General features: G+C 36.3%; 1 long non-coding RNA gene across 2 annotated transcripts in view; it reads right to left on the bottom strand.

Annotated features, from left to right (window-relative positions):
- Positions 1 to 27,058, bottom strand: part of LOC140700265 (uncharacterized) — a 48,371-nt gene that overhangs the window by 1,241 nt on the left and 20,072 nt on the right. The window contains exons 1-2 of one of the 2 annotated variants that reach the window (XR_012078643.1): positions 17,327 to 17,497; positions 17,102 to 17,220 (exon numbers count right to left, since the gene is read on the bottom strand). This is a non-coding gene — a long non-coding RNA (uncharacterized lncRNA). Of the gene's footprint in view, positions 1 to 17,101; positions 17,221 to 17,326; positions 17,498 to 27,058 lie in introns of those variants that run through there. The other variant, XR_012078642.1, reaches the window with a different exon arrangement.

Raw genomic sequence — 27,058 nt, 5'->3', positions numbered from 1 at the left:
ACACTAAAGGGTCAACAGCAATAGGTCTAAGCTTACATCCTGCTTCCTACCAAATAAAACCACTTATTTGATTCAAAAGAGGAGAAGAACAGAGATTGGGGAAGAACATCTGCTTATCTAAACTGTTAGAAAGAATTATTCATTGCAGGATATACTGAAGCATCCTAAGAACTTAATTAACCAAAATGAAAACAGGAGCAGAAAAATCAAATCTCAAACTTCTGGTTTCTAGTTTTTTTGTTAAAATCATTTGGTAGCATAGAAACACTCATCTCCTCTTCCTGTCTCTTTCCCCTCCTCCATTTCTGTGTAATTTGGTGTAGGATGAATGTGGTGGGGGTGGGGGAGGTGTACTACCAGAAGGCTCTTTTGGAACAAGTTTGAGTAAAACAAAATAAGTAGAACAATGTAATAAAATAAATATTAAAAATAACTGTGACGTGTCTGAGAAAGGCATCACAGTGGTTTAAAAAAGAAACTGGCTTTGGATTATGACAGAGCTGGGTTTGACTCTTGGCTTCACCAATTTCTAACTGCATAGCATGAATAAGTAGCAATTTTATTAAGCCTTGGTTTTATTTGTAAAATAAATATACTAGTATTTACCCATGAATATTGTAAGATTCAGATTTAATGCCTATAAAATGTACAATGTCTGACACATACCTAAGGCTCCCTAAATAGATGTAAGATATAGAGCTCTGAGTGTGTGTGTGTCTGTCTGTGTGTGTGTGCAGTACTCTGAGTACCATTATCTCCCATCATCTAAAGATGCAACATGCCTACATAGCTTCATATACAGTCATATGGATATAATTAAATGCAAGGGTCCATGGGCTCCAAGGACATATAGGGACTCCCAAAAAGAGATCTACAGCCTCTGAACAACCAAGGTCTAAACCAATGAAAGATGAAGAAAAGTTTTACTCTTCAGAACATTCTGTTACATAAGCCTAACTTTAGTTACCACCTTTCTGGACAATATTTAGGCTGAAAATGGATCTTTTAATAACTGACAGGTTATTTTTTTCATGTTAACAGTTAACACACTGAAAAGCACACCATATCACCAGTTATCTTCAATGGACATGTCTATATAACCGTTTTCCAAAACTGTATGACTCAGGTTGGGAAATGAGAGGTCTCTGGAGTGGAGAGCTTGAACAATATAGCTGATACTTTTTCTCATCATTCTAACACGTATCTTCTTTTCATATTTTAAAATCTCTGATTGAAATCAGAAATGTCTTCTAATCAATGGTGAGTCAGTTTAATTGGCAGCATTGTTTTTATTTCTTAATGGAACATTAGGGAGACATATAATTGATGAAGTCTTAGAATTGATGAAATATATTAAGTGGTTTTCATGAACAAGAGCAGATATTGTCATAGACTACGTGAGAGTTCCACTAAGTGGCCTTTGGAGGGCACTGAGTGTTCCACCATGGGACAGCAGAGCCCACGTCTGGCCATTGCATACCATTTTGCCATTTTTTCAGTCAATATTTTAAGGTACAAGAGCTGTTACAGATTTTGGTGGCAGAATATGCCTCAATTTAATAATAATATAATTGGGAAGAGGGTTACATAGGGTAGCAACTTTTTTGAATACATACAATTTCCATAGAAATCCCCAAGGAATATGTACTATAAAGCATAAAATAATGGCCTTATCTTCTGAGATAAGCATAGTAAACTTAACAGGGATTAATAGACTGCTTTATTGTCGCTTGACAACTTCCATTACCAAATTCACCATAAAACTAAATTATATATCTCCAGGAAAAATCAATCAATATCATATCCAAGTCATGGTGTTATTTTATGTAACTTCAAGCCAGCAATAAATATCTTTTGATTTTTTGATTTGCCCTAAGTGTTTGAAATCAAGTGAAATACTACCTATAAAGCAACTAGTTGATATCTTCCATTTTATTCTTTGAATTCAGTTCTCTCAGGAATTTTTTTAACTTGAGAAATTTCTAGCTGTAGTCTTACTTTTTTCAACTTATGCAGGAACATAATGACAGTATCACATGTAGTGTTTATAAATGGATTAAAAAAATGAGCTTCATCTTTGGCATGAGTGATCTCTGCCATAAAACACAAAAGATTGTTATAGCAGTAAAGATTTTGCAGTAATGAGACAAGTCACTGAGAAAAGTGTTGAATTATCCTTTCTTTCAAATAGATTTACTTTTCATATCTATTACTTAGGATTTATCTACTATAGTGTGGGAGAAAAAGTGAGTTCTAAACCTCAAGCTAAATCAATACTATGTTTAAGTTCAATGATAGACATTCATTTATAAAATTCTCTAGTAGGTGGGACTCTCAGAAACAAAGAATAAAATTTGTCTCTGGGAATGATGTGACCTACATAAGAATTGGGCAGATCAGACAGATTCCAAATTAATAATGCATTATGCTCTTTCTTAAATATGTTCAGACTTGGAGAGTAAAGAAGGATTTTTCTGCTAAGCTAAAAAGCAGTCATAAAGCACAATAAACTAAGACTCTTCCTCCACTGTTGGTGGGAATGTTGTTTGGTGCAGCCATTAAGGTAAACAGTATGGAGATTCCTCAAAAAATTGAAAACAGATTTGCCCTATGATCCAGCAATCCCACTCCTGGGCATATATCGGGAGGAAATCTAATTTGAAAAGATACATGCACCCCAATGTTCATAGTAGCAGTATTTACAGTAGCCAAGACATGGAAGCAACTTAAATGCCCATCAACAAATGACTGGATAAAGAAGTTATGGAATGCTACTCAGCAACAAAAAAAGAACAAAATAATATCATTTGCAGAAACGTGGATGGCCCTGCAGATAACCATTCTAAGTGAAGTAAGCCAGAAAGAGAAAGAAAAATACCATGTGCTATCAATTTTATGTGGAATCTAAAAAGGGACACAAATGAACTTACTTATAAAACAGAGACAGACTCACAGACAAAGAAAATAAATCTATGGTTACCAGTGGGGAAAGAGGATGAGGAGGGATAAATTGGGGGTTCAGGATTAGCAGATACAAATTATTATATATAAAATTGATAAACAACAAGGTCCTACTGTATAGCACAGGGAACTATATTCAATATCTTGTAATAGTCTATAATGAATAAGAATATGAAAAGGAATATATATGTACAACTGATTACTATGCTGTACATTAGAAATTAACACATTGTAAATTGACTATATCTCAATATAAATAAATAAATAAATAAATAAATAAATAAATAAATAAATAAATAAAAAATCTGTTCTTAATAAAAATTAAAGTAACAGTAGAGTGGGATGAAATTGTACTCAGTTAATAGCAAAAGATTACCATTCTTTGAAACCAAGATCAAATTCAAGAAAATGGGAATTCCAGATTCTTTTGTAATTTGGATAATTATCTAAATGGATTTGAGTTCTGTGATTACTATATGGATTATCCTAATTGTAGTTATCATTGCTCATTAATGTACTCACTGAAAATATTTGATATTTAAAATAACTGGAGTAGCCATTTCTGATATTTGCTGTGCTCTTTCTCCTTAGTAGGTATATTTTCAGGATGTATGTGTGTGTGTTTAGCTACATTAACCATGTGAAGATAACAACTCTATCCACCACTGAAAACCCACTTGATATCCCACCCAACCATTGAGTCACGGACAAATGATGAAATCTAGTTCAATTAAAACTTTTTGATATTTGTTTTATGTTAGGACTCTTCTCTTGACTCAATAGCATTCTCTTATGTGTGTTCTTATTCCAAATTACTTAGTTTTAACCTACTTAGGTTCATGCCCCTCTTTGGAATTATGATGAAATCTAAGGACACGTTCCCTTCAAAAATGCTTGTAAATTCACACAGATTGACTCTCCACACAAACTCAGTGGGGGTGTGGCATTTAACATAATGGAAGAGACAGGTGAGATGAGAATGATGGGTCTGTGGGCACATGGACAACACATTCACTTGTTTTTTGCCATGTGTGAATGTAGCACAATTGTAGTCCTTTTGCTCTAAGAAAAGAAAGAAATTCAGACCTTCATGTGGAATCTCCAGATTTTTGAGTATTGATAACTAATTAATTTTTTAAACATAAGATAGGCCAAACATATTTTAGAGCCCAGAGAGCTAGTGAGCCTTCAGGCATGTGATCTCTTCCCAGGAATTCCAGCAATAGAATTGCTACAACCATTCCTAGGAGAGCCACTCCCACTTGCCTTCAAGAGGGGGACGAACTGACAGCAACAGGTTTCAATTCAGTAACTTGTGAGGGATATCGAGGGATTCCTCTAATTACATAGATTTTCTCATAATCTCAAATTCACAAACCAATATTTCTGATGTGTTCTGTTCCCACAGGTTCTCCCATCCTATCTCAAATATCTTCCAAATTTCCAGGGTACACACACAATATATATTTACTTGGGGTGTATCACTTCCAGGCTCTGTGCTTGGCATTGGACATACAATGACAATAAACACAGCTCTTCCTTTGTGGGCGACCACAGTCTAGTGAAACTAGAAACATTGTATGACATAAGTGATGTTGTAATAGATTATATACCAAGGTACAATAGAAGCACGAAAAAGAAAGGGGGCAACTCTATGTAGGAATCCATGAAAGATTTTACAGAAGAGCAAATTCTTGGGAAGAAGTCACCAAGCAGAGAAGGAGAGGATATATGTTCCAGACTGAGGAGGAAAATGTGTGAAGGCAAAAAGGAGGGAAACAGGACAGAGCAACACAAGTGCTTTGGAAAGTAGCAAGAAATTTTATATGGCTACCGTGAAAGTACAGGATTATAGCTACAGAGATGGGTGGAGGCCTTGAATGCTCTACATGCCATCCTAAGAAGTTGAGTCTTTCCTGTTCAAGATGGTTAGAAGTAGGGTAGTGACATGATAAATTACGGATATTCAAGTATGACTCCATATGTCCCACTTCTTCCTGGCAGTTAGGCACACTGAGTCTCATCACAGGCCATCCCCACTCGGGGTGGCCCATCTGTATACAAAGAAATGTGTGCAAGCAGCTTGGTTCCACATCCCATGAGGTTTCATTTCCTTGAGGCTGTTTTCAAGCTGACACAACCAAAACAGCAGCAAGCTGCATTTTCAGATTAAGCAGAATTAAGGGAGGAAAAAGAAAGAAAAGTGAAAACAGGCATATTTGCTGTCAGTGAGAGAAGAAAAGAATAAGTGAAGTTAGTCCACATGGAGAGACATTTGAAATGAAACTCCAGAACTGGCCTCATTAGAGAGCCACGAGAACCTGCACCCCTTCGCTCCGCCTGGCTACTTCTGCAATAATTTGCTAGTTTTATTTAGGAATCTCTCTAGCTGGGGATGGAACCTCTTACATTTGTCAAGTACCAGCAGTACATAAATGGAATAGCATTATAGAACAACAGACAGATACCTGCACCTATGCATATTAGTGATGTGCTAACATCTCTCTGTGGTTCAGAATGCGTAACGAGCTTTCTCTCTGCCAAGTGCTCAACGGCACAGTAAAGGTAACGTGTGTAATCACACCTTCATAATAAATGCAATCTAGTCAGCAAAAGCCACCCAGGGTAGCAGGGAAAAGAAATCTTGAAAATGCGTTTATTTTATTGCTTACTCCTCCATGTGAGTTTTGGCTCCCTACTGGCCACTGATGGAGAGCTAGTTCATGTGACAGGGGGCCTGAAGCTGACTGAAAAGGAACCTATTGTGTTTCTTCCTTTTTAAAAAAAATAAATAAATAAACACAACATTTTAAAAGTCAACTGAGTTCAGACTCTTTCCTCCATGAGCGTAAATGCATAGTAATAGAGCCCAAATCCTTGTCAGAGAGAGGCTGCGTTACAGGAAAGGGGGGAAGAGAGATCGCTGCCAGAACCAAAACCATTCCTTGAATCCCATTCACATCTGAAAACCTAAGAGCTTTCTCCTCCCTGCCACGTCATGCTTTTCTGCTGCCTATCCAAAAGCATGAGTCTTCTCCATGATTTTTTATCACCATACAAGGGAACCAGTCACTTCAGAAACCCCAAACGTTTCTGATTATTGCCTGCAAAATCACATGTGGTTGATATCTAGGCTGGAGTTCCCAATAAACCTTATTCTACTGGAGAAGATAACTGTAGCCTCACTAGAAATTTGCTTGAAATTTATATTCTAAGGGAGATTGCACAGGTCAAAGAGGAAGAATGCATGATGACATCAACTTAATCTCTCCACCCGTTTGCTTTCAGCTTTATTCTAAGAAATGTAATTGCAATCAAATAATATTATAGCTAAACATTAATAATACATAATATAATCATACTACATATGTCATATATAAAATATCATAGTAATTAATATATTTATATATAATTACATGTTACATAATTATATTGGTAACCAATAGAATAAGCAGACAAAAAAAAAACAGTAAGGATACAGAATTGGACAAGATTAACAAACCTGAACTAATTGACATGACAGTACGACATCCAACGGATGCAACTGACACATCCCTTTCCAAACTCACACAGAATATTTTTACCAAATTTTACCAAATGATTAGCTATAAAGTAGACTTCAAAACATCCCAAAGAATCTTAATCATTCGAATATACCCTGTTTAACACAACAGAAGAATTATTTAAAGTAGAAATCATTAATAAAAGAATATCTTTTAAAAACCCAAATGTTTGGAAATTCAGCTGAGCACATATAAGAAACTGAAAGGTCAAGGAAGAAATTTCAGTGGAAATTAGAAAGTATTTTTGACTTACAAAAATATATAATATACTGAAACGTGTGGGCTTTAGCTACAACAGTGTATAGAGGACAACTTATAGCCTTATTTACATTTACTAGAAAAGTTGAAACTTAATGATCTAAATATCAATCTCAAAAAGTTAAAAGAGCAGCAAATTTTGTATGAAGGAGGTAAAAAGGATGAAAATAATAGAGACAACAGCAGAAGTTAACTAAATAAAAACATACTTGCAATAGAGAAAATCAACAAGCTAAAAATTAGTCTTTTAAAAATAAACCAATGAAAGACAAAATTGATACATCTAGGAAAGACTGATCAAGAAAAAAAGTAAAAATTATCAGTATCAAATATGAAAAAAGGGATTTTCTTTCTACAGAAAGTAAAGGGTATGCTAACATTCAATAATTCAGATTAAATGGATAAAATCCTAAAAAAAAAAACACATCTTACCAAAACTGACACAAGAAGGAAAATAAAATCACAAGAAGAAAAAAAATCATGCATTTTTCCTCTTTGACCTGTACAATCTCCCTTAGAATACAAATTTCAAGTTTTAAACCTTCCCCCAAAGAAATCTTCAGGCTCAAATGGCTAGTAGTGAACTCTTCTTACCATTTAAGGAAGAAATTAGCACCAATCTTAAACTCCTCCAAAGAATAACAAAATGAAAATACTCTGCAATTCATTTTATGAGGCCATTATAAACCTAACATTAAAAGATATCAAGGACATTATAAATAAAGTATAAGACAATAGCTCTCATAAACATAGATCCTAAAGAAATACTAACAAATTGAATCTAAGTGATATTTTTTTAAAAGATTATACATTATGATCAAATTGAGTTCCTTGCAGGAATGAAAGGATGATTTAATATTTGAAAATCAATAAACATAATTCACCAGATTCACAAAATAAAGGAGAAAACTCTTATGATCATCAATAGATTTTCCTAAATTAGATTCATATTTATTTAAGCCACCATAAATAATTCCTACCATCTAATAAGTACATACTCAAAATTATATTTGTTTGTTTTCCTTCCTCTCTGTATTTCATGGCTAGAGTCTTCTGATGCCACTCACATTAATAGGTTAAACTCTACAGAAGATCAGCTATGATCATTTTCATTTAATTCTCAGTCAAACACTGCATTTTCCCACTGACTATGAAATGACTTCCAAAGTCTCTTTCTTTCCCTGTTATTCAAATTGCTCTACGATATGGCTCAATTTATCTTTTGTGTTTTTTCCCAAGATTCCACCAAGCATTTTACATACTTTGATTTGCTTAGTTGAAAAGTGTGTTGGAAACAATGATGAATTCACTGTAGAGAATTTGATGGGCACATCACCCTTGACCTCTTCCATTGTTCCCCATATAAATATACACATAAATAAATTCTCTAGAGGAACTGGCATGTTTTCTCCAAATGTGAAATGAGACCTAAGCAATTAACCAGTTTCCCTTTTCATATTGGTCACCAGAAATTTAAAAGTCATATTCAAATCTAGTGACTGTGTAGGATTTTAGAATTTTCTTGTCTGTATCTATTTCCCTTCTTGTCAGTTTCTTTGTGTTGGTATTGAATTTTATTATAAAATATATATTTATCTCCCCATTATTTTCCTTATAAAAATTATTTTTAACAATATTTCTTTTATAAATGGTCTATATCCCTCATAGAATGATGTGAAACAGGTAAGAAAATATCAAATTCCAATCTGGATGAACATATTTTAAGCTTTCAAATTTCTGGGCCTTTCTTCTTGATTTTTTTTCCTTAACCTAAATTATTCCCACATGACTATCACCACCCTGTTACCTAAAATATTTTACTCGTTTTACTCTATTGATCAAAATTGCATCCTTCCTTCAATGCTCATTTTGGATGTTGGCTTTCTCATAAAATTCACTGAAGCAAATGCAATTTGTATGAAGTTCACCTTCAAGTAACAGAAAACTTGTTGAATTTCTCTTACTCTGAACTCCTCCATGTGTTGGCTTTTTCCTCAGACTGGTGTTGAGATGGCTACAGCAGTACCAACCGTCACATCCAGTCATGGCAACATGCAAAGGAACAAAAGGCATCTATTCCTTCTCTTGCTAGAGGGAAAGGATATGGTTCCCAGAGTCCTCTCCCACAAGCATTATTAGCCAGAGTTGGGGCATAACCATTCCTGAACTCTGCACAGGAAAGAATAATGGAATTACCATGAACGGCTTAAGCTAACCACCTTAAATCCTCTGGGGCTAGACAGGAGGCCAGTTCCCCTGGAACCCATGATCATGTGGAGAAAGTGGACAGTAAGCAAAATCAAGATTTGTTAGGAAGGAAAAAGAGGTGAATTTGAGTACTGGGTAGACCAAGGGTGAATTCTGTCTTCGTGCTCTCTCCTTCCCAGAATTCCCAGGCCATTCAGTTTGTACCTTCCACAACTCACCTTATGTTTTCTGTATACTTCCTTCATTTCTGCTTCCTACCAGCATTAAGTTCTTTGAGGGTAGAGACCCATCTGATTGCCCCACTCAGCAACCTGAAGAGGGGTTGGTCATATTAGCCACTTAATAAGTACAGTTCAACTAAATTAATCTCATTTTTCTCCTGGAAGCCTCGGTACAAAAACTATGTCTCTTGGGATTTACGTCCATAGCAGATATTTTTGTGTAGCTTCATATTTTGACTTGGAGTGCTTGCCACCCACTGGTCCACACTTACAAAGACGCTGCTCATCCCACCTTGGGTGGGGTAAGTCCTGTGCTTTGATTTTCCCACAGAAAAAGCACCCCTCATTTGTCAACATGCACTCACTCACCTCGTTCCCTTTTTGGTTCATTTGTAGATTGGCTGGCAGGGGCTGAGTGCAAACTGAGGCTAAAGGACAAAGCCTTTCTCTGTGCAAAGATGACTGGCTCACACCTGGATCAAGCTTGTGGCCCAGGCCTCATTAGCACCATATTCTAATCCTGCAGAGAGCTCCCCGCTAGACCTCTAAGAGCAGCAGACACTGTGCCCTACAGTGGCCAGGAGGAGCCGGGGAACATCTGGTAGACCATAGGGTGGCTGCAAAATATTCAATGTTTGAAGAAAGGAATCCCCCCGACCTCGCCAGGCCCCAGAGATACAGCATTTGAAGAAAGACGTCTCCTCACTCAAAGCCGCTCTCTTCCCACCCACCCTGGCAGCAACAGTAAAACTTTAAATAATCTCAGTGGTTCTTTTCCTCCCACAGCATGAATACAATCTGAGTATAAGCAGGCTGTTGTTCCCAGGATCCAATGAAATATTTTATTTATTTCGATTAGAAATCATCCTAATCAGCTCATTTGAAAAAGAGTACCCTGGAATGCACAAACACCACTCTATTCCCTATAATAGAAGAAAAGATACATTCTCATGTGGAAGAGAGGCAAAACAAATAAAAAAATTCCTAGCTAAATTCCTGAGAAGCAAACTTAACCAAATTTCCAACAACTGCTTTGACTAAAAATACCAGATTCCATGTTAAAGATATGGGAGCACTTTTATGCATTAATATCTGCCCAGCTCACAGAGGCAGAGTAATCATTATGCATTCCCCAAAAGTGTTTGGGGACTAACAAAAAGCAGAAAAATCCTCTGGGGTGCCCACCAAAAAAGATGACTTCTGGGAATGTCAGACTAGAATCAGGACCGTAAGATTTGTTTGAAAGTTTAGAGTTTAAATCTACACTGCTCCATTCAGCCCATCTCTCAGAAGTTGAAGATGCCTGTTTCCTTTGACCCAACAGAACACAGGAAACCAGAGCCAGTGCTAAATTGTTTCAAGGTGGCACTGTCAAGCAGGGCTGAGCGTGTGTCCCCAACCTGTTTTCTTACATTGGCTTCCTTGTACTACAAAGTCTTCTAGCTTTACTTTTGGACAGCAAGGTTCAGACAAGGGACCTAAAGCAAAAAATTTTTTAAAAAAGGGGGTTGTGGAAAGATGAATTCTTATAGGTAACTAATATTTGTGCTTCTCTGAAAAATAATATGTTCCATCTGCTAGAGCTGAAACTAGGAAATCTAGGTACCAGTAGTCTAATGAAAAATGAAAGAATGAAGGAGAAAATGAATATAGTTCAGGCTCTAACTGGCACTATGACATTAGATAAGGTACTTAGCCTCTCTGAGTCTCAATTTCCTTATTCATAATCTGTAGCAGTAGTTTCTTCTTTGTAATGTAAGGAGGATTAGATGCGGTAACCTGTGTATTTTGTTTAACACAATGCTTAACTGTAATAATCCAAGAAATATCATTACTGTAATTATCACAATGGCTGGGCTTCCTGTTTCTGTGGTATTAGGGCTCTTGTCATGGAAAAGGAGTGAAGGGATAGGATATAGCAACTTTAAACCTACTGACCACAGAGATATGTCTTGAAAACTAAATCATCCTCAGTAAAAAGTTATTCCATACCAGAGAGACATTATTAACTGGGTCATGGCAAAAAAGAAGGAAAAAAAAAAAAAAAAGAAGCCTCCAGCCCTGATGAAACCCAAATTGTTACTGAAGACAGCAAGTAGCCAGTCAACAGCCCATTATCTTGATACAGAGATTTAACCAAAAGCTGGATCCACTGGCTGAAGATCAGAACTGGATCTTGATGAAGCAGCAAGTGGCAACAGCCTGACTGAGGGGAAAGAATCTCCACACCCAGCCCTCAGCTGAATGTCACAGTGCCTGACCTTGGGGAGGGAACACCCAGACTGCAAAGCCTCATCTAGAGAGCTGGGCTGAGGAAGGTTCAAAGGATACTTGATTTTCAACGTGACCTTGGGGAGGGAACACCCAGACTGCAAAGCCTCATCTAGACAGCTGGGCTGAGGAAGGTTCAAAGGATACTTGATTTTCAACGTGCCCAAAGTCAACATTTGGGGAAGAATCCTAGTCTCTCTTCTCTCATGCTCCCCTCTCTAACACATCTGCTTTATTCACTCGAGTTCCAGACCCTCCCATACACCACAGACCCACGCATACGCACTCTAAAAATAGCTAACACTCGCATACTGCTTACCACGTGCTTGGCACAATTCTAATGTTGTATGACTATTAATTCATTTAATAATCAGATCATTTATAGTCCCATTTTTACCTAATAAAACTGAGGTACAGAGAGATTAATTAACTTGCCTAAGGTCACAGAGGTGACAAAGCACAGAGCCATTATTGAAGGTGGACAGTCTGGCTCCAGAGTCTGTGATCTTAATATGGTCGCTCTGTTAGATGAAATGTGAAGTAAATACTACAAATATTCATAACTCACTCAACAAATATTCATTAAGTCCTGCAAAATTAGATAAAAAACAAGTAAATTCTTCAACCTCAAAGATCTTCGAATCTGGTAAATATGATAACTGCCATACGTAAATGACTACAATGAAAAGTAACAAGCACTAAGTGATAGTGATTTGGGGTTTCAGGAAAGAAGAAATTACTCCTGTCTGGGATGAGAAAAGTTTCTATAGGAAAGTCAAGATTTAAGTTTGGCTCTGAAGAAAGGGTCTAATACTCAGAGATGTCATGAAAAGACATTATAAGACTCATTTTTATTCATCACTGACATGAGAATCACCTGAGAACATTTTTTAAAATACTGATGCTTGAATTAATATTGATTAAAAACACTGATGCCTGAAAGAGTTAGTGTCAGAATGATGACTTGTGAAAAAGAGTCCACCAGCCATTGTTGACTTCGAAGATGAAAGGAAGCCACACATCAAGTAATGCAGGAAGCCTCTAGAAGCTGGAAAGGGCAGGGAAACGTTCTCCTCAAGAGCCTCCTGAGAGACATGCAACTCTGCTGACGTCTTGATTTTAGCCTGTGAGACCCATTTTGGACTCCCAATCTCCAGAATTGTAAGCTAATAAATATGTGTTTTGTTTTTTTTTTAATACTGATGGCTGAGATATCCCTACACATTCAATAGCACAGATAAAGTTAAACAGTCAAAAAATGCCAAGCGTGGTAAGGATGTGGAACAAATGGACTTCTCACACGCTGCTAGTAGGACTGGAAATGGTACAGCCACTCTGAGAAGCAATATGGCAGTATCTACAAAGGAAGACCTAGACTCACCATATGACCCAGCAATCTCACTCCTGCAAAAATGAAAACATTTGTCCATACAAAGACTGTTGCAAATATCCCTGGGAACATTATTCATACCAAATAACTGGAAGCAGTTGGTAAAAAGAGAACTAAATTGTGGCTTAGCCCGCACTATGGAATTCTACTCAGCAATAAAAAGGGGCAACACGGATGAGTCTCAAAAACATAAATATGTGATATGTAGAAATAGTCAAACCTAAATGAATACACGTTCTATGATTCCATTTATATGAAATTCTAGAAAAGGCAAAACTTCGGTGACAGAAAGCAGATCAGTGGTTGCCTGAGTTCAAGTGTCAGGGGAGGGGATCAACCACAAAGGGGTACAAGGAAGCTTAGGGAGGCAGAACTGTTCCAAGTCTTGACTGTGCTGATGGTTATACCACTGTATACAGTTAACACACTTCATCAGGCTGTATGGTTAAATGGATGAATTTTATTGTACATAAATTATACTTCAGTTAGCTGGAACCACATCATAGACCAATTAAATCAGAGCCCCTGACAGGTCTGGGCATCAGTGTTTTTTAGCTCCCTAGGAACTTCTAATATGCAGCCAGAGTGAAGAGCTGCTCCTTGAGAAAAATAAACAGTATGCTCAAATGTATGCATAAAAATAAATAAATATTATTTTATAAATAATTTTTTAACTTTTGAAAAGAATAAAACTGGGTATCTTCGGGAAACAAAGTGATTAGAGCACAGAGTCTACAAATACAAATCATTCAAATTAATCTGGAAATATAACCTGGGAAAGACCATGGAAGCCCATGTTTCTTCATAGTGAAAGAATGTTCCAGACTATCCATCAGAAAGCAAACTTTTCCCTGAAAACTTGTACAGAAATTAATTTCAATTTTTAAAAATGAAAATATTATTAATATTCATTAAGTGTCTGTGAATAGCATCATCATTGTTATTGATAATAAATATTCACTTGGACTCTATTGTGTCCACACTAAGGATTACAGTCAAGAAGAGAACTGATTATTATATCGCTTTTGATCTTGAGCAAGTTCTCTATTTTTAACCTCAATAAATTTCTATTTACTAATCTATAAAGTCAAGTGTTAAGCTAAATGATGTCACACACCCCTTCCAGCTCCATTTCCTCACATGCAAAGGAATTAAACCTAGGAAACAATGCCATGTTGAAAATAATGGAGCAGGGTCCCAAGGGACCTGGATCTGGAAATCAGTCAAGACATGTGACTGATATTCTTTCTGTCTTCTTATTTCAGGGGCCATACAGTGCCCGTCCTTCCATCTGCTTGCTTCTCCTCATTCTAGACTCATTTGTTCTGCTCACTTATCTTCCTATGCTCCAAAATGTCAGCTTCAGCTCCCAAGTCTACAGAATCTTTCAGATTGGCTTCCAAAATCTGAGAAAGAATTTTGTCTCTGCTTTCAACCTAAAGATGGCCCCTACCTCTTCAGGTCTAGTGTCAATTCCTGATGCACTTGTGTCTGGTGGGGTTTAGATTCTAGGGGTGGGAGTGTGGAGCAGGGAGAGTTTAACATGTAGGACTGCTCCTTCCTGGGCAGCGCAAGCAATGAGACTATCTAGTACCTCAGTGATTGAGTCATTTATTTTTCACTTTCCAGTGTCTTTGAGGGTTTTCTAATTTTATTATCTGAATATAAGTTCTGGAGATTTTTCTGTGTGTGCACATGTGTATGCTTCAGGCAACATTCTTCTACTGTTTATTACAACTTCTTCTGAAAACAATTATCAAATTATTGATACCAAATTTTTCCAAATATTTGGTTTGCATTTCTTCAATAAAAGGTATTATTTTTTACATCCAACAAGAAAGGAGTTTTTTGCACCTGGCTGTCTGGCTAAATCAGCAACTCTTTCATTTGTGTAGCAAAATCCCAAGAAAGCAGTAATTGCATGTCTTAAACAGAAATGATAATGTTGGAGGTGACATCTGATAGTTTAATACTTAAAACAGCCATAGCTTGAGTATTCTGAGAAACTGAGACATACTTTTCTAGGCAACAATATACCAAGATGGGTATTTGTTTTTTTCAACCAAAAGCCAAAGTATCATTGATAGAACAAACAACAAGCCAAAAGAAAAACTTCTCATTGCTGCAACAAAAATGTTTTATAAAATCTAACCTGACAGATGTTTTACAAGTCATGCATTGAATTAGATTTTTCAACTCATGAAACTCTTATAAATACACAGATTGATATAGTAGCAAATAGGAACAGAAAAGTCTAGCACTATGGAAATGCAGTTGCCTAAGACAATAAACTTGATTCTGAACAGAGACTAAGTGTTTTTTGAAACTAGTTATGATACATGGATGTAAACATAAAACAAGGACTAAGAAAGGGGAGGATACAGACAAGGCAAAGAGGAAACACAGCTCTCCCATGATTTTCATTTACTCTACAGTAAATAAAGATTGGTAGTTAAAAAATCAGAACTTAGTTCTACTATTATGTGTGTAACATATAGTAATTGTGTGTGCATATATGTATATACACATAGGTACATGTGCATGGTTAAGATCATTATCGAGTATATGCTTGGTCGATTAGCTAACCCCTTCTGTTGCCTTCATACAGTTAAAGAACCCCTTCCAGCACCAGGAAGAGAGCTGAGTGTGCTACCTGCTGTGCACATCCGTGGTCTGTGTCCACTTCTCTGTGTCTGTCCGTCTCTTTCCTTCTCTTTCTCCTAGTTTCAAGAGTAATTCAGAAATTCTCCCTGGCATTCTCATGCTAAAGCAATTTTCCACAGCAGCATTTAACCTTCCCTTGAGGGTAGATTATGCTCCCATGTCAAAGTCATATCAAACCTTTGGGGCCATTAACCCTTCTTCAGGCTGTAATGCAGCACTGCCAGTATGAAATATAAAATTGCTCATTAGAAACCAGCAAGGGGAAAAAAGTCCCCAGTAGACAGAACTAAAAGCCTGGCATCTCTAGATTGCATGCATCATCACAGCATCAGCAGCTGCTTCCTTAGGCACTGGCAGAACTGTAAATCTGAGAGCGTAGCTATTCATCTACAGTATGGTTAGGAGGAGGCCAGAAAAGGACAGAATGACATAGGCTGAAAAATGGGTTGCTGATCAGCTAAGATTACCATTTAACTCCAAAGGTTGTGCTAATATAATCATCCTCTGTCACTGCACAAGGGAAACTTAGGAGGGCCCTAATTACTTTGCTCTTGTTATCCTTTGTTCCCAATCCAACATTACATCTAACAAATGAATGGGCAGACCATCCACTTATTATATACATAAATTCATATTAGCTAAGATGGCACACATACTTTGATCTTGCCAAGAGGATTCTGGGAATTGACAGAAGTTTTTCATCTAAGTCTCCAAAGGCCTGGCCCAGGATACAGGCCTAAGCCATTACTCTTAGAATCAGCTCTGACTATTCCAGTGGGAGCAAAAGATAAGAATTTTTAAAACTATTCCCCTAACTCTTCAACCAGTGGAATGTTGACTCATCAGAGGAAGAGCTGACTGACTTGATATTGAGGTGATGCTTTTTCTAGGAAGGATCCTTTAGGAATCTGCAAAGTCTGGCCTCTAGAATTTCCCAATAGGCATTTTTTTTTATAAAGTTATATCCATCATCAAAAGGCCCCAAATGTTTTTGCTCATTTACATTTATAATAGTTGTCAGATTCAAATATTCTTCACTAGTCCACTTAGGAAGTATGTTATATTAACTAACAGGAATAATTATGTTTCACTTTATTTTGCTTTGACAATAATGAGAGGAAAAGAAAAAGTAGTAGTCTTTCTTTAACCCTGATGGGACCAGAAGGAAGCCACGGGGTCAGTGAAAGATTGGTGGATTAGAACTGGAACTCTGGTGGTTCTCATTTCAAGAAAATAGCCCACTCAGTATTTCTTTTCTAAAAAACACCATTTTATTTATTTTATTTATTTTATTTAGATAATTAAAATGAAACAAAAATCTCCTATGACTCTAGTAAACAAAGATAACACTAGCAATGCATTAAGATATCTTTCCAAATATATACAATATTATATATAATTATATTTATATAAATATATCTATTATTGACTCTTTGTAGCTGGTTTAAGGATATTAATTAATATATAGATCCTGAATACATACAAATGAATACAGAACTCAGCACCTCTCCCTTCTTTGCTGTTAACACCATATCAGGCCAGGGCAAAACATGAATATGACTTACTTTTTCCAACACTGCTTTCCCTGCTTCAAAAGTATGAACTCTCTCTTCCAAGCTTAGAAGCTCAGTATCTTTTCTGGTAAAAATCATCACCATGAATAGTGTAAAAATAAAGAACGAGTCTAAAATGAAACAAAAAAGTAGGCATAAGCTTAGGGAATAGTTTTCTTCATCTAAACCTATCAATCAAGATGTTAAGCACTCATAACACATTTCAATCAAACTCACGTGAAACTTGGCACTTCCGAGCCCTGCTCCTCTCACAGTCATATGGTCCTGCTCCCTGTCAAACAGCCTTCAGCTTCATGGGAGTGACATCTGTACCTCCAGATGTTCATGTTTTATCAGGCCCTTCGCAGCCATTTTGATCAGGGTACATGTACACAAATTATATCATAAATCTTCTCACACTTCATATACTATATCAAATAAGAAAAACCACCAAATTTACACAGAGCTATATTAAGCCCAGGAAATGTAACTTGAGATTTAACACACTATTTATAAGGATGTGCTATTATTCTTAATCCCTCAATTAATACCAGCTAGCACTACTGTACAGATTTATTACGGACCATATGCTCCTTAATTATCACTGCCTCCCAAAGTTACCACTCTGCACATCTGCAGCCGATGTGGGCTGCTGTTCCTCTGTCCCTGCCTCAGCAGGATCAGAGAACCATTTTTCAGCTGGACACCTTGACGAAGAGTCAACCCCAACATCGTCTCAGAAGAGTGATTATAATGAAATAAAAGGAAAGGGAAACTGACAGTGTTTCAGGGAGAGCGCTGAGGAAGGAAGAGATCCACTGTCAATGACGTACCTCATCTTTCAGGTTCATAGTAACTGAAATGGATTTTAATTGTTGATTGTTCATGTTCAGCCTCCAAAATCTGGCTGTTGCCAGTGGAATTAAGCAGGCGTTTTCCTCTCTTGAAGCAAAGGAGAAGGCACAGAGTGTGCAAACACTAACATTGTTCTCAGATCAAGACGTGTCGTGGTGATTTAAAATCTTTTGGACTGCACGACGGGGGGAAACATAACTCATGGGGACTTGGATTAAATTTGTAAAGATTTACACTGCAATTTTCAATGAAGTTCTAGTTAATTAAGCGTCTCTCTACGTTACAAAGGCACAGTTCTTATCAACTGTTTTCCCCTTTATTGAAGTTTAACATTCTTAAGGTCACACATTTCTTTCCTCCGGTAGATGCGAGAGACATATGTATTCAGACAAATGCTTCCTGAAATACTATAGGCTTGATTAGAAGATGGCAAGCTTTAGCAGAAAGATATCTGGCTTACGAATCCAGAGGCAGAGTTGGGAAAATCACCCAACATTACAGTTTTTCATTTGTGTTACAAAGGGCTTAAGCTAGCTGAACCTCAGGGTTCCTCTCATCCCTAAATTAGCAACACTAATATATTAGTATTGAATTCAAGATATTTATCATCTTTTGTGTTTTAGCCATCCAGGGAGCTTGATGAATATTTTTTAGTCCTATTCTGTATTGACAGAAATTAAGATCTCAAGAATCCATTCATTCACCAAATACCTTACAATCAGAACCAGTCTGAGAATCAGTCTCTTGCTTTGGAAATTTTCTTATTAATTCCCCAAAATTTCTTTAAAAATCTTTCAAAATTAGAGCTTTAAATACTTATTTACAGAAATTAGAGCCTAGAATAGTCAAGAAAATCTAGAAGATGAAGACCAACAGAGCTGCAGGACTTGCTACCAGAGTTCAAGGCTTATTATAGAGCAAAGATAACTAAGATAGTTAGGTTTCAGCCCAAGGATAGGCAAATAAACCAAAGAGACAGGATGGAGAACCAAGGAACAAATCCACCAAGATGCAGTCACCTGCTTTATAATACAGCTGTCACTGCAACCCAGTGGGGACAGGAGAGTCTTTTCAATAAATGGGGAGAAAAAGAAATTTGACCTCAACTTCACACTACGAACAATAATTAATTTGAGATGAATCAGAGACCCAAATGTGAAAGGTATACAATAAACTTTTTAGAAAAAATAGAGAAGAATGTCTTAAAGATCTTGAGATAGGCAAATATTTCTTAAACTGGAAAAGGAACAATTAGCCATAAGAAAAAAGATAATTTGCTGTGCATGAAATTTAAAACTTCTACTCTTTGAGAGGCACCATTTAAAAAATGAAAGAGCAAGCCACAGGCTGGAAAAAAATAATTGCGATACATGTATCCAGGAAATGACTCATTTAAGATATATAAACAACTACAAATCAATAATGAAAGACAGACAACCCAAATTCATTTTAAATTGGGGAAAGACTTGATCGGGCACTTCACAAAAGTGAAGTATATAGCCAATAAACATAGAAAGAAGCTTAATATTCTTGGTCAGCTGAGACATGCAAATTAAAACCATAATGAAAAACTACCACACACCATCTAAAATGGTGGACGTAGAAGGATCTATTCCCATAATGTCAAATGTTAGTGACAATGTGGAACTCTCATATATGGCCAATGGGGGTGTAAACTGAAGTAGCCTCTTGGGGAAACTTTCAGCCCACCTACTAAATCTAAATATGGCTTTATCCTATGACCCAGCAATCACTCCCGGTGCTATGTCCACTATAACAAACATTTACAACAATGTTCATAGCAGCATTATTTATCGTAGCTAAAAGCCAGAAACAACCCAAGTTTCCATCAACAAAAGAACGAATAACTAAACTGTAATACAATCATACAATGAAATAACTCACATCAGTGAACAAGAACAAACTTCTGCTTCATACTATAACATGACTAAAATCTCACTGAAATAATGTTTGGCAGAAAAGAAGCTTGACACAGAAAAGTATATATTGTGTGATTATACTTATATGAAGTCCAAAAACAGGCAAAACTAATATATGGTGGTAAAGAACAAAAGAGTGGTTACCCCCGGAATGAGGAGTGGGACTGAGGGCTGAGTAGGGCTGGACGTCTGGGTGGTGGTTACATATATATAATGATTGTCCTGTTGTGATCTGTGTGTGTCATTGTTTGTAAGCTATATCTCAATAATGTCTGTGTAAGAGTATGTGTGTGTGTATGTATCCATCTCCCAGAGAACAAAAGTGACATTATATTCTACTGATATAATTTTTGTTCTTATATTTTAAGTAAATTTAAAACATTTTTTCTCAATGTAAATTAGAACCCCCCAATTTATGAGAAAAGTAATAAACTGAGTTTCCTCTGTAGATGGACATACTCTTACTTAGATAGATATAACTTCTCAAATGGAGTATTAATGTAGGACTCTCTTCTTATTTAAGCTGCCAAAAAGTCACGAGGTAAAGGGAAAACTGTTTAATGTAGGAGAGTACGTAGAAATTTGTATCATTATATGTCAAGTGAGTAATGCATTTGAAGAAACGGAAACATATGACCAACAAGACCAACAGTCATTTTGAGAACATTCATTTTTCCTGTGAACTGAAATGAATATGGAGCTAAATTTTGAAGGGCTGAGGCCCTAAACACCCCTGCTGCTCCCCAAAACAGAGGTGAAATCCACCAATGACCAGTGGGCACCGTTGTCCTGAAGCCTAGATTCAGAAGAAACTGACACTTACCATTTACTATTTTTTTAAAGCAGGCCTTAAAAAAATTCACACTTTGTTACCTTAGTTTTCTCTTCTCAATGACTTTGGTGTGCACCAAACATGGTAAGAAGATGCCCCCCGAGCCCCAGCTTCCCTTTCCCTAGACCGAAGGGGCAAAGATTTCAGAGCAAGTGAGAAGACAGCGCCCTTCCAGTCTTCCCCTCTCTCAAGAGCTCAGGGCTCATCCACAGCAGCCCCTCATACTTAGGGGGTGTGAGCAGATGTAAAACAAGTCACAACAAATGTACGTTGTAAACAAAGCACCCAAACTGCAGAGTAGATTTAAAAATTCCTTTTTCAAGCTGAAAAAATGGCAGTTGAGAGGTTAATGGCTTGCCCTAGGGGACAAAGCTAGAAAGAAGCAACCTTTTTATCATGAACCACCTCTTCATGAGAGTATATTGTGCAGAAAAACACACACATACTCGTACCTTGGGAACGATGGCTCATCTGTTACACACATCAGACAGAGGCTCACCAAGATATCAAGGGCTCAAGGTCTTATTTTCAAAGAATAGGTGAATTCACCTCCATGACACTATATTCAATCAGCCATTTTTCAAATAGGAAATTGCAATCATGTATTAAAATATGGTCACAGACCTTAGGTAAGACATTACCCATAGATACTACCTTATATATTATCTCTATATATCTATATAATCTATAGAAGCAAAAATACCCACAAACCTGTAATACATAAGAATATTACATTTTTTACAGTGTTCCTCAAGAGGCAGGAAAATGAACACATAATCACTCCAGCATTGCCTGTGACACTTTTTGCGTTTTCTACGTTTAGTGTTTTCTTGTTAGAACCTAGACATCCCTTCTTAAGAAACTTACTTTGTGTCATAGCCAACAGATGGGAAATTATAACCAAATGTTTAAATATGACAATTAACTTCCTGACTAAACAAAATAACACCTATTTCAGAATAGAAACAATTATTTTAAATCAGTAAGAAACAGCATGTAATGTATGTATTCATGCACTGTAAGGTAGCTGACTTAGCCAAAGTTATATGTCATTGAACAAAGACAACTTCTCATGTAAAGCTGTTTCTACCCATCTGAATTCTGCTGATTTGCCTCACTAAAATCTTTTTTAAATTAATTCTAGAACTTCATGAGCCAAATTAGCTCAGAAAGATACAAACTCCCAGAGTACAGGAGACGACCTACTCCAATGCCCTCCTTTTCCTCATGGAAGACATGAGGTCCAGGAAAGTGATGTGGTCAGGTTCACAGGGCTCCCATTCCAAAAGGCATCTATTGTGAATATAATCTAACCAATTCAGAGACCATCCTTATTTGACTTGCGACTCCCTAGACTGACACTAGTCAAACTCATAAGCCCTAGTTTTAGAAAATAAAAGTTCTTTGTAAAGGCCAATGTTCAAGTCTAAGCAAAAGAGGGTCTTTCATACTCAAATCATTTCCTTTTTAAAACCAAGATCCTTGACTTGTTTCTAGTTATATGGAAATTGCTACTGACAACTTTGAAGAAACTGGGAAACCAAAACGAAAACGTCCTCAGGATTTTAACATCTTAGAATGCTCGCTAGATGTTGCCAGGGAATCATGCAACTCGATTCCCAGTAAGTACCTGCACCTATGGCATTTCTGATATCGAAAAGCTTGGGCTGTGGCTAAGACTGACCACCCTTCGTACCTGTGAGACCCTAGGCAGGTTACCTAACCTCTCTGTCCCTCAGTTTCCTCTTCTGTTACATGAAGATAATAATAGCACCTGCTCCACAAGTTACTGTATCCGGGTAGATACACGTGAAACACATAGAACAGTGCCTAGGGACATACGCTTTGACTGCTGTCATTACCATTACGTTGATGATAAGATGATGATTGTGTTGTTGCACTTGTAAAAGAGAAACAGTAAATAAGATTTATCGATCCATCCTTAGTCATTAACAAATTAATTTCATTTAAAAATTTACTTCAGAAATATTTTAAAAATTAACCTGTCTTAAGTTCACCTAGGTATGGCTTCTCCAAGCCTTAGGTCTCTTTGTGTACAAATTAGTGCCTGGCAGCTTGCCGTCTATGTATCACCTGTTCAATAGGCATTTGTTGAATTAATGAAGGTTTAAATAAACCAAGCTCAAAGGAAAAGAGATGGCTGCCCACCCCCCCCACACACACACATATCAACCCTGCCCAATTTATTGGAAGGCGCCCAAATCACTGATGAAACATTTGGCTCAAGTCTTCAAAATAGTACACAAATAGATAAATGGTCTTTTTTTTTCTTATAGCTTTTAATATCCTGTTCTTTATAAATGACTTTCAGACTCATTTTATATTATGGTTATCTTCTGAAAATGTATTATATCCTAATAGCCAGGCTTCTTTCCCTACCTCCAATCCTAGCTTTTTGGTTTGGTGCTGATTTTTTTACTTTGAGACATTAATTTAAGTATTCTGCTTGTCAGTGGATGAGTGAATGAATTATTCATTTTATTATGAAACATAAATTTTAAAGAACAGCATTATAACTTCTTTTTACATGCCAAAAATAATAGATCATCCCAGAAGCCATTATAGCACCCTTTGTCTCACAGAGGGTGCACTTTTGAAAGCTGTGCCAAACTAATGTGTTTTAGGATAACTACAGCCATGCAACCTTAAAAGAAGCCAGCTCAGTTCAGTATCTAAATAAAAATGTAAGCTATACGTCAAGTCAGAAATTAGGCAATATTGGAATTCCTTGATTACTGTTAGCACTAACCAGAACAAATGATCAAGGCGACACCAATAGGGCAATCACTGCCTCCTCTCCATAATGATAACACAAACCTTCACCTCCCATATCGAAATGTCATCTTCATGCAAATGTGATAGATGTAAAACTAACAAACAGAACTGACATAAGTTAATCTCAACATTAGTTACCATTTACTCTAACTAAAGACCGTATCATACTCTGCATGTAAGTATAAACATGCATATATAAACTAGACTGAATTGCACTAAGTATCTGTTAGTATAAAGCATTCCATCTAAAGTTTCTGATTTTTTTCAGATCAGTTAGACATGAATATTTTAAAGATGTGTCTCCACAGCCAAGCATTTATAACACTTTAGAGTAACCACTGTTTTTCCCTATATGTTATAGCCTCTGCTCAACCTAATGACAAAAACCATTTTTTAACATGTTTTTATAAATGCCTGTCTGCATCTCTCCTTTCCCAGACTTGTCTCATTAGTTGTATAGAGCAATGAGGTTTAGCTGACTGGCATCCTGTTAGACTCAACAGATAATATGCATATTACTTTCTGGCCCACCTTTATTTTTAAAAATTAATAAAAAGGAACATGAGAGATAATCATTACAGACTAAGGAACAGCCATTACAATGGAGGAGATAGATATACTCAGTGACAGAGAAGTGAATGAACCTAGGCAATTAAGACTATTGAGGAACATGAAAAACCACACTGATTATTTTAATTTCCTAAACTCTTTAGTGTCTGAAAGGCTCTTTAAAACTTCATATTCTTTCACATTTGTCTGCCACTATTATCTTGTCCAAGCTCTCCTTCATGCTACCCAGAAAGACCGTTAGCATCAAACTGGCAAGATTTAATCAGAGTTTATTGCTTCAGATAAAAACACTCCCATATTTTTTTATCTTTTTATTAAATTTACAAACTTGGGCACCCACATTAGGGATCAAAAGGTGAATGCCTGCTTCCTCTACAGGAATGCAGTGTTCCATTTCTCATATAATAAAAAGCCCTTTCCTTTGACTTGCTAACCAGAAACGAGGCTTTTTCTTATTGAAGTAGGGCCCAAGAACTTTCCCTGAGATTATACTCAGGGATGACAATCTCTTTAACGACAACAACCACAAAAAGACAAATTTAAACATCTGGCCCTCGCACATGGATGTATTACAAAAGCAAAGTAAACACACGATATTTGTAGAGCACAGAAATAATACTGCTGATTCAGAAGTCACATACTAGGAGAATTTTAGAGCTCCTATGTATACACAGACACATGATAATAAAAGTTAGAAGATTTCTTAACATATAATTTTAGCCCAATTTTTGATCTCAAAGAAAAGTGTAACTTCTCCCAGAAAAATATTTTTTCCTTTATAGTGACTATCAACTTCCAGTTTTGAGATTAGATAACTTATATGTTCTGATTTAGAAATGGATTCCAAAACTACTAGAAGTGTCCACTAACTGTCCACCTGCACCATGGTAGACCCTGGTAAAAAGAAAGCAAGATATGAATGTCATTAAAATTACATTTAGTAAATATTAACATTTTTTTCTTAAACATAAGAAAATTTCAAGTATGTAAAAGGTAATTGTTATTTTTCTATATCATTTCTTAATAATAACCACCATTTGTTAAGTCCATTAGATGCTAAGACTATTACACACATTAGCCAAATAAGATGAGCATTACTGTGTGTGTGTGTGTGTGTGTGTGTGTGCGTGTGTGTGTGCTCCAAGACCAATTGCATTTTGTTTTCTTATTTGTTTCTAATAAATTAAATATTGTTCAGCCTGACAAGCTATTCAAAGTTGGTTGAATAGTTCACTAATAGTTCATTAGTTGCCCTGCCTTACTTCCAAAATCATGATATGTGTTTTTTTAAATAAAGTATTCTATATATAAAATTCAAAATGCTAGTCATAAGTACCTCAAGAATGTGTCATATTATTTTAGAACTAAATCAGAGCACATTCTTAATCTAAAAGCAACATACCTAGATAAGGTTTTTTAACATTATAAATACAAAAATCTACAAAGAAATATAGGTCATTTATTTTACAAGCCACTGCGCATGAATAATACCACATTTTGCTATCAAATAAACTATTGAATTATGCATACTTTTTGGAATTTTAATTATTTTTGAGCCTTATTATAATTCCCTCTGGTAAGGCAGATTTTTAGTAAATATACAAAAAAATTATATATTCAAATGATTGTTGTCCTCCAACATAATAATTTTAGAAGGACTTTCATGTATATCCTTGTGTACCAAATGATTTCTAGAGCTCCTTTTTCAGAGATGATTACTACAGACTTGCTTTATAGTTTTAACAGCTTTGGAACAGCAACAACCTCATTCCCCTAAATATCATTACCCTGCCTTACTGAATTTTAAATATGTTTGGCTGATTTCAAGAAGAAAATCTATCCTCCATAAGTGAAAATATTCTACCACTCAGGATATTCAAGAGAAAGTGTGATAGGCTTGGAAAGGAAGTCCAAGAGTGTATTCACTGGAATAATCTCAAGGCAACTACTTCCAAAGGAACAAAAATTGGGGATATATAGCAATATTTTAAAAAAATTTTTGTATTACTTTGTCACATCTCATAATACTCTAAAAGATTTTGGTCAATGAAATTTATGCAATTCAGCACTCTTCCTAAAAAGGAATGAGGGAAGAAAATAATTCAAAGGAATTTTCAAATTAGATATGAAATGAATTAACATTAATTTCTAGATGCTCTACCATCATAGTTATAGCTTTAAGAAAGAAAAATTAAAGGTGTATAGGCTTTGTGACCCTTGGAACTGGTTGGAGGATGGTTAATGACCATGCGAAAAGGCAACCTATGATTAGAAATTGTGGGAAACCAAAAGTTACCGGAGGTGATAACTCAACCTTAACATCATCTAGCTTGTCCTGCTCTAATGAAGTCCACGGACCCTCAGTGTATGGTTTTGGTAACTCTAAGTACGCAGGAAGTTTAAACCCTCATGCTTGCTCATGATTTCCCAGCCTTGGATGCTCATGATCACCCTATTCTCCTGTACACAGTTCCCAATTTGGCACACTATTTTCTAGGGTAGTAATGGTGAAACACATGTAATATGCTTCCATAGTACACTATATATTATAAAACCACACACATTTTGGGTAATTATTTAGCATCCCCAAAGGTTAAATCCATTTTGCATCCATAGTGTAAAACTCAGGTCTGACTGGCTTTCCATTACTTCCCCAGTGCCTAGCAAGGTGCCTGGCATATAGTAAATGAATATTGGAAGGAATCAAGGAATGAAGGAAAGAATGGAGGGAGTTAGGGATTTTGTTCTTGGTAGGGTAGACCTTGATACAGAGTGCAAGTGAATGTCTTTAAACTGGCAGTACAATTTCTTTATTGATTAAGTTTTAAGTATTGCTGATACTTTATTAAATATATATTTTATTTTTTCTTCTACTCATATCATATCTTTTTCAAATAATGGCCAAAATAGTCTCAGTCAGTCCCTTTATTGATAAGAAATACACACACACACACACACACGTGCGCGCACACACAA

This window comes from Vicugna pacos, chromosome 2, assembly GCF_048564905.1.
Source record: "Vicugna pacos chromosome 2, VicPac4, whole genome shotgun sequence".
Taxonomy (NCBI): domain Eukaryota; kingdom Metazoa; phylum Chordata; class Mammalia; order Artiodactyla; family Camelidae; genus Vicugna; species Vicugna pacos.
Note: the sequence above shows the minus strand (reverse complement) of the source record. Positions and strands in the feature narration are given on the sequence as shown.